The following is a 9,058-nucleotide window of genomic DNA, read 5'->3' on the forward strand; positions in this document are numbered from 1 at the left end:
ATAAATATTTATCAAATGCATGATACTGCTTGGTTCATATACATTACATTATCATATGTGTTAGTTTGGCAACATAAAATAGGTCAAATAAAATAATAAAATATACCCAGTGCCTAACACAAGGCCTTTCATATATGAATTCTTCAAAAAAATTTCAATTAATGAATGGATTAACCAAAATGTGAATATTGACTTTTTTGCTATGCATGTTTTCTTTTAAATCACATATTCTCTGATACGCCTCATTTTCCCAAGTTTGAAGCTATATGAGGAGAATGGTAATTTTTTCCTTATAAATTAAGTCAGTAGTATGGAGTCAGACTTTAGGGATTTGAAACAGTGCAGTCTGGTTTGCTGTATTGGGAAATGCTAGCCAACAAATTAAGTCACCCTAGACTGCAATCTACTCATGGACTAATACTGGTTCTGCTTAGTTTAGAGTCCACAAGTCCAATACCATTCTATAATAGAATAGACACAGTAACCTGTAACAGCGTTAGACATTCCTTTAAGTTAAAAAGTAAGATCTAAGACAAAATTATACTTTTGGGGTTTGGCTCAAGATTAAATAGAATTTTAATCCATAGGGTAGCTTTTGTCAAGTAGTTAAAACTACTACTTTTTTTTTTTCACAGAAACATAGGCAGCATTTTAAAAAAAATAATAGATCTAACCTTTACAAGTATAGGAAAATCCATATTCTTTATTCAAATTTGTAATTTTTATGTTGTTTCTTAAAAGCTCATGCATTCCAGAGACACCGTAATATTTGTACTATTTATAGATGATAGCATTACAAAAGACTAGGATAATAAAACTAATTTTCTATGAACGATTTTCTTCAGAAGATTATATTTTTCCAGTGTTCTGGCTGCCATGAAGTAATATACTTGCCAGACATTTTTTTCAATTACCTAAGAAAGTTTATTGTAAAACTACAGCCTCCATTTCTCTTTCTCAGACATAGATCATTTCAGAAAGTTTTAAGTCTAAACCAGTAAGTATAAACATTTATAATACTATTTTTAAAAACTGAATAAGGATTATTTAAGAAGAAGAAAAAAAGGTAATCATTAAATGGAAAAAAAATGAACCTTACTTATATTGCCTATTATAAACTGAGTAGCTATTCTCCCTAGCCACCTCAGATGCAGGTAAGACTGTTGTTTCTTGTTCAGAACTTTAGATTTCTGATAAATATGACTCATATTCTTTGTCATATTTCAGCTACATGGCATAAGGTAATGATGATAATGACAGCAAACATTCATTAAACATGTGTCATTGTGCTCCACATTTTGCATATATCTCCTTTAGTCTTTAAAACGGCTCTAAAAAATATGTAATATTATTTCCCCATCATACTTATAGGAAACTGAAGCATAGAGATGCTCAATAACTTGTCATGGACCACATAGTTACTAAATTCAAGAACCAAGACTACAGTCCAGTTCTATCTAATTTCACCACATGGGCTCTGTGTTATTACAGAATATTGTGAATGCCTAATGCTCAGGCTCCATGACCCGAAAATTAAAATTCCATCAAAATTTGAAACAGCGTTAGAATATTAAATAATAGAGACAGCTTGATTTTTGAGGACTAGCCAAGGATTTAAGAATATGGGATTTCAATGTCATTTAAGCAGTTGTATAATTCTCTCATTTTTCCCTCTTCTCTCTCTCTCTCATTATTTATCAATCTCTCCTTCTCTCTCATTCTTCTCCTCCTCTATCCTCCTCCTTCCCTTTATTTTCTCTTTCTTTATCCTTCTTCACCATATAATATTAAGAATTTATATATGAGTATATGGGAAAATGGCTGGTAGGTCACTAGTGAGACCCTATAAAGCACAATATATATAAAGTGAATTTACAATGAAATAAAAGTCAAGTTACAATAGTGGTTTCTTGAAATTTGTTAACATTATGCAAAAATAACTTTGGTATTGCTCATAAAATTGTATCACTTGAATAAATATTAGAAATCATCTAGATCACTATTTCCCACTCATTTTTATCCTAAAACCCCACAGTAATATGCATTCCCATCCCAGGCACTTTTCAGTGGTTCAGCTATCAGAGTCTTTTACAGCTAGAATCCGTTTGATTGGCTGGTATTTTTGCTTTAACTCACTATGCCTGTACTGTAGTAGTTAATTTTTTTTAAATATCACTCCAGTTTTATTATTTCCCTTTGAAATTTTGGAATCAATATTATTTGATAGATTAGTTGGACATGCTCTATTGAAAGTAGATGCCAAGACAGAATTATATTTAAGTAGATTTTAATACAGAAAAGGCCTATAAAAATGGGTTGGAGCTCAGATGACTCTAGTGCTATGGTCTAATGGCCCTCCCAGTAATCCCTACTGCCTTTTAGTCTAAAAAATTAATAATCACTTCTCTATGTAATGCCAGTGTTCTCCACTGTGAAATCTATTATGTAATCTACCAGTGTTTTCAGAACTGATTAATTTAGACATGTTTTGTTATTGGGCTAAAAGTGGGGGGTCCTTTTCCCCAATAGGTTCTGGGGATGAAGTACTTACAATATCTCAAGAAAAATAATGTTCTGAGACTCACACAGGAGAATGAGTGATTTTTATTTGCATGGAGTTAAATGCCTGGGTTTCCAAAGTCCCATTTCCCTTTATCCAATCTTAGAAGTGTATCTGGGGTTTCAGTAAAGCTAAAATCAGAGCCAGTGTCCAGCATTTTCTTTCCATGTTGGAGACAGGTCCAGGAAAGCATCAGGCTCGCTGCAGTCTGTCAGTCCATTGTGGTGGGACCCACATGGCCCCGGGCCATATGGGCGAAAGCAGGAGAGTGTGCCCCAAGCAACAAGAGCCCCAAGGTTCCTGAAAGCACAAGAGGAACCAGAAGAGTGAACTCCTTTGTTCAGGGAATTAAATATCTCAAATGTCATGACCTTGCAGTAGCCATGCCCATTCTGGCCAACCATCTCTCTCCCTACGTGTGATTGACAGCAAGCACCTCCATAGTTCCCCACCTTTACTGGGCATATGTCTATTGTTCCTTTGTCCAGTTCCCTAGGGAGAGTGAAGTTGTAGCTTCTTGGTGAAGCCATCTAAATGACATGTCTATAATATCTGGCCTTCCATTTGCTTCCTTTTTTATTATCAATAACTAAGTTAAGTACAATGGTATCCATTTTAAGCATATTCTTAGAAACTTATTTTTCTCCCACAATAAAATGAATATGAAGAAATGAAACATCTAGTTACTGGATAAACCAAATATTGAATGATTAATAATTTCACTCTCAACAATGAAAAATTCATTAATTCATTGTTAATACAAATTTGTTCATTTGTACTAATAATAAAATAGAAAAATATCAAAAATAGCCTTTTTGTGATTTTTGACAATGGAAGAAAAACACACCAATGAAATTGGAACATTTGGCCACAACTTATTGTGTACTTTTATCAAATTCTGGTATCTATAGAATACTTGGCAAAAGTTATAATACAGAATTCTGCTTAAAATAAGTATGACTTTCTAGTGGTAATATGCAAAAATTATAAATAAATTTAAATTCCTTTACCTATAGCATCAAACAACAAGCAAACCTTTAGGGCTAGGAGTTCTCCATTATCATTTTATTTGGTAAAGGAGTGATTCTTTTTTTTTTTATGTTGTTCAAACTGAGATTAGAGGGTAAGTGAACCAGAAAAAGACAATTAGGTTGGAGCTACACTTGCTTTCTCAAGTACTCAGCATTATGAATGCAGACATAATGCTGTTTTTATTCACTGGGCACACACATAAATCAACTTTAATGTCAATAAAGTCAGTAATGATAGATTTCATCACTAAAATATAACTAAGCAATAATGACCAGGAAGAAAGTAAGTCGCTCACAGCAGCAGAAGCTATTTCTTTTTTGTCCGAGGTGAAGTCAAGGGTATCTGAAAAGACTGGCCTTTTCCCCTCTATTATTAACTGCAAATCATTCTTGTCATGTTAGAAAGCAGATTGTTTTTCTCAAGTGTTATATACACCATTATGTTTGGATCACATAACCTGACCTTATTCCAGGGAACTTAAACTCCGTTTCCAATTAGCAAGAATGCTTAGAGTGGAGATGAAGTCTATCTGCCTATTAAGCTTTTCTTATCATAACAATTTGAGCAGGCATTTATAGCCTCTGTTCCCCCTGTGCTGATATTACCTTGTGTCCAAACATTCCAATTTATTTTCATCAGTGTGTTTTTCCTGTCTGCCAAAAAACAAACAAAAAGGCCAATTTTGATGTTTTTCCATTTCTATTCTGAATATGCTGAAAAATTTGTAATATAACAGTAGGGAAATGACAAAATGGGGTAAAGCATTTGTTTATGCAATTTAAACACACACACGCGCACACACACACACACACACACACACACAAAAAAAACACACAACTCTTTACTGCAAAAACTATACTTGAGACTTAACTAAAACTACTACTGAGGAAAGATGCTATAAATTGTGCAATTCACTCAAATTATGTCTTAAAACAGTGTACTACCGTTCTGTGTGCAAAGTGTTTTATGCTTGGTTCTTAGCACTCTGTGGCCATGGCCATGTGGATATTTGGGGCTGACATTCAGCCAATGGCTGAGTAGATAATGTACTTAGTTCAGTTAGTCCACCCATCTGTCCTTTGCATATGCCTGTCCTTGGGAAAGCTCTCAATAACAGTAACAATGTTTCTCCCAACTTCACCATTGCTTGCCATTGTGATTTCACCTAATGAGAAAGTAAATCATTCCCAGGCTCACATTATAAATGATCTTTAAGTTGGAAGAAATAATGTTTTTAAATATTCTAATCTCAGATGAGAATGAACAGACTATCTTTCCCACATGATGGCTTTAAACGATCTGATTTTATCTTGAGGCCATTTTGTACTCCACTAGAACAGGATTAAATAGCAAAATAGATGAAACGTTTATTGAAAATGTTTTCATTAAAATAGCTTAAGATTACAAATGTAGTTTATTCCCTTAAGCCAAAATATGGCTTATAGAGGTTTTCATTTTTTAAATCTTGATTTGTTTCTTAAACTATGAAGAAATTATAAGAGAAAGAATAATTTGCCATAAAACTGAAAATTAGCCCACCAGGAGGTCGCCGGTTTGATTACTGGTCAGGGCACATGCCCAGGTTTGGAGCTTAATACCAGTAGGGGCATGCAGGAAGCAGCCAATCAATGTTTCTCTCTCCCTCTTCCTTTCCCTTCCTCTCTCTCAATAAAAACATTTTTTTTAAAAAAGTCAGGATGAGAATCAGTTTCCTCCTGACCACTTAAAAAAATAAACACACTGAAAATTATTACTATTTGAAGTTTAAACTCAGTCCTTAGTACATAACTGTAAAATTTAATGTTTGACAAAATTAAATATTTAATAAAATGAAAACATTCTTAAATGTTTTATTAATAATTATGTATTTGTACATGACAAGTATAAATCATACCCATCTTCACAATGCATTTGAATATATTAGCAAATAGTATTATAGGACTCTAAATATGAGAGAATATGCTACTATAGCAAAAACTCCTTTCTGAGACCACTTTATGTATTACCTTGTAGTGTGTTTTTTTTACATATACTCAATGCAACTTCTACGTTATTTTTATTAATGCAGGTGAACGGAATGTCTAAATTGTAATATGTTTGTGATACTTCATCTTATTGCTTACTATTTAAGCTACTGTGGTAAAAATTAGAATTCAAACCTTGTTCCAAAGAAGTATAGGTAGCTGAATACTACAGAGATCTTAATTACATTTTTTTCAATAGCAAATGAATTGCTAAACCCATCATCTTTCCATTTCTTATTGCCACTTGGGAATAATCAATACACAGATTACCTTTTAATAGATACGAAAGGTCAATAAAGTTAGAAGATAATGTTACAGAATTTACCAGGCGACCTAAAAATACGCAGGAGTACCGGAGACACAGGAAAAACCCATTTATTTTCAGATGTTTCACCTGTGCTAGTACAGGACACAGGGGAGACTGTTTCTCTCCAAATCCTGAGCAAACCAGTATGGAGGAAGCTTTCCCTTTATACCTTTCGGTTTCTTTGGCCCCTAAATATGGGATGGGACTTCCAGACCTTTCTGGGGCTTTGCAAAAAGCCCCGTGTGTTGGGGTGGGGGCTGTGAGGCCACACCTAAAGGCCTGGCCTGGTGCCAGCACTGCTAACTCCATCTGGGGGTTGTGCATTGTTCATGGTTTATGGCCTTTCTAAAATGGGAGTAGTACTGAAGTAAACAGGTCTTGCAGGACCAGATAATTAAAAAAGGGCCAGTGACTAGACTTATAGGCTAACAAGAATGTGCATTAGGTTACTGGCACAGATTCAGATTGCTACCCCCCCAAAAATGCCTCATTTTTCCCATCAATAGAATTAGTTTATTATTATTATTTTCTACATAATTCATGGGAAAATGCCATATCCTCTACAAAAGAGAGTTTTAAAGACTTACCCCCAGCTTTTAGTTTGTAGTATAATGGAATAAACTCCTAATAGAGAAACCTTCCAAAAAATAAATAAAAACTCTAGAAAAAAATACAAATGAAACTTCATGATGTCTTAGGAGAAAAGACAGGTAGGTTTTGGAGGGAAGTCCAAATTTTGAAGGGACATAAATTATAAGTTTCCCAAGTTTCAGCTTTTTCTTGAGGGCAGACATCAGTATGACATGGTTCAGATTACTAAACTCAAATAATACACCATACATATTTCATGTCTGAAAAACCACATAACAGAGACCAAGGCAACTGGAATAGCTAGAAAGGGAAGAGGGAGCAACTTGAAAAAACAGAGACAAACAAAGAACCACAAACACTGCCTATGAATTCTTCCTAACTCTCTAGCTGCACTGCAGTTCATGAAGCATTAAAGCGGACTCAAATCGGCTTAACTTAAGACAGAAATGACAGAGCTGATTTTTGAACTGCTGCCAATCACAGGAAAGACAACGGTTGCAAAGTAAATGTAAGAACATTAATTACCTACTAAAACTAAAACATCTAGTTGTTACAGGAACGGAAAGCCAGTCTCCACAAATAAATATTCAAAATATAAATACTACAAACCAAAAGCACTTGGCACACAAGAACCAGAATACTATAACTAATTTTCAAGGCAGGCAGGCAGTGAAGGTCAGACCTGAGACGGCCCAGACAAGCACTTTGAAGAAACTCATGATTCTGCTCAGTGACCAGACATATTTAATTGCTTACATTAGAATAGAACACAACTTGTTTGAAAGACTTACAATTACTTTTAGGAGGTAGAAAAACAACAACAGAGTAAACCCAATGCTATTAGGAGGAAGAACATAGTGAAGATAGGAGCAGATATACATGCAAGAGAAAAATGCAGAGAACTGGTAAAGCCTGCTTTTAGACAACATCAACAAAATAAAGGAGGATGACAACAAAAAGGGAGGGGCCAAATAGAAAACAAAAAATAAAATGTTAAAAAAGAAATTTATCCAGGGTCACAATTACATTAAATGTTAAAGAATTATTTATTTTTCATGTCTGTGTTAAAAATTTCTTTTATTGAGATGTAATTCTATTTAATAAACATAGAATATGCAAATTGACCATCACACTGCCACAAAGATGGTGGCACCCAGTCCCCTCAGCCCCGCTGTAGTCCCAAAGTCTTTTCAGCCCAGCTGGGGGGGGGGGGGTGGGGAAGGGGGAACGACAGGCGCAATGTGCAGCCGGACCCACAATAGCCACCCAGCTGCCCAGGGTCAGCCCAAGGCAAAGGCAAGCCTCGGATGGTGGCTGCCCAGCCACCCAGGGCACCCGAGGCTCAGGTAACTAGGGCCAGCCGAGGCTTGCACTGCTGCCAGTGGCAGCAGCAGAGGTGTGATGGGCATGCCACCTTCCCCTGATGGCTGGGTCACCTCCCGCCCCTGAGGACTCCCAGACTGAGAAGGGGCAGGCCGGGCTGAGGGAATCCCCCCTCCAGTGCATGAGTTTTCATGCTCTGGGCCTCTTTTTGATATATAACATTATATTAGTTTCAGGTGTATAACATAATGATTTGATATTTGTATATATTCTAAAATGAAGACCACGATAATTGTAGTTAGCACCCATCACTATAAATAGTTACAAAAGATGTTTTCTTCTGATAAGAACTTTTTAGACCTACTCTCTCAGCAACTTTCAAATGTCAGAGTATTGTTAACTATAGTCACGCTGCTGTACATTATATCCCCGTGACTTTTTTTTATTTTATAACTGGAAGTTTGTACTTTGGATCACCTTCACCTACTTCAATTACCCTTCCAACCCCCCAACCCTCTTCTGGCAACCACCAATCTGTTCTCTGAATATGAACTTGTTGTTTTAGATTCCAGATATAAATAAGATAATAAAGTGAGATTTCTCTGTCTGACTTATTTCACTTAGTGTAACGACCACAAGATCCATTCATTGACAAGATTTCATTCTTTTTTTATGGCTAAATAATATTTCATTGTGTATACAGACTACATTTATTTTTTCACTTATTACCCATTGAGGGACACTGATGATGTTTTCTTGAGTTAGGTATCCTATCTAATAAAAGAGAAACATGGTAATTAGCAATACCTCCACTACCCTTCCCATTGGCTAATCAGGGCGATATGCAAATTAACTGCCAGCCAAGATGGCGGCCAGCAGCCAGGCACCTAGAAGCGAACATGAGGCTTGCTTGCTTCAGTGACGGAGGACTCCAACGTTCCCCGCCTGCCACTGCCGGCCTCTGAGCTTGCAGTTTGAAACATTGTTACAAATATAGAAGCTAAACAAAACCCCAGAAACCTGCTTTCAGCCAGCCGGGATCTCAGAGCTGGAATTGAAACAGTGTTTCGATTATAGAACCCAAACAAACCAGATACCTGCTTTCAGCAGCTGAGGCCTAAGAGCTGGAGCCAAGCCTCAGAGCTAAAGCTGGCCCAGAATAATAAAAAAAAAAAGAACAAAAGGAGCGGTTGGGAGCTTCAGTCACCCGCCAGCCTGAAA

The sequence above is a fragment of the Myotis daubentonii genome, chromosome 1 (genome assembly GCF_963259705.1).
Source record: "Myotis daubentonii chromosome 1, mMyoDau2.1, whole genome shotgun sequence".
In the NCBI taxonomy this organism is placed as follows: domain Eukaryota; kingdom Metazoa; phylum Chordata; class Mammalia; order Chiroptera; family Vespertilionidae; genus Myotis; species Myotis daubentonii.